The sequence below is a fragment of the Acanthisitta chloris genome, unplaced genomic scaffold, assembly GCF_000695815.1.
Source record: "Acanthisitta chloris isolate BGI_N310 unplaced genomic scaffold, ASM69581v1 scaffold10858, whole genome shotgun sequence".
Lineage (NCBI taxonomy): Eukaryota > Metazoa > Chordata > Aves > Passeriformes > Acanthisittidae > Acanthisitta > Acanthisitta chloris.
The window spans coordinates 11,037-11,417 of NW_008685372.1; positions in this window are offsets into that span (position 1 = coordinate 11,037).

Sequence of the window (381 nt, forward strand, 5' to 3'; positions counted from 1 at the left end):
GAAAATAATTTGAAGTTCAGAGGCAAAGGGTGATGTTACATTCTGCATCACATGAGTTAAAACACATCAGCTGAGCTGCAGGAACTCTTGGTTTGGGGTTTTTGAATTTATGACAGATGTAAGATAATTTGGTTTAGTGCAGTTATGGTAGACCAGGGCAATTATTTTCCATACTTTTTTGTAGGTTAAGAGTATAGACAGGGATAGGTATCACAGCTCAAATGGGGCACTGTGTTACTGTGCCACAATAATAAACCAGCTATCACCCTAAAAAACCACCAACATAAAGAGCAAATGAGACATGGGCAGCAGTGTATTAGTTCGGCACTGCGAGTCATGCAAACAAACAATACATCAAAATGCTTATGTTTCCCTAACTGC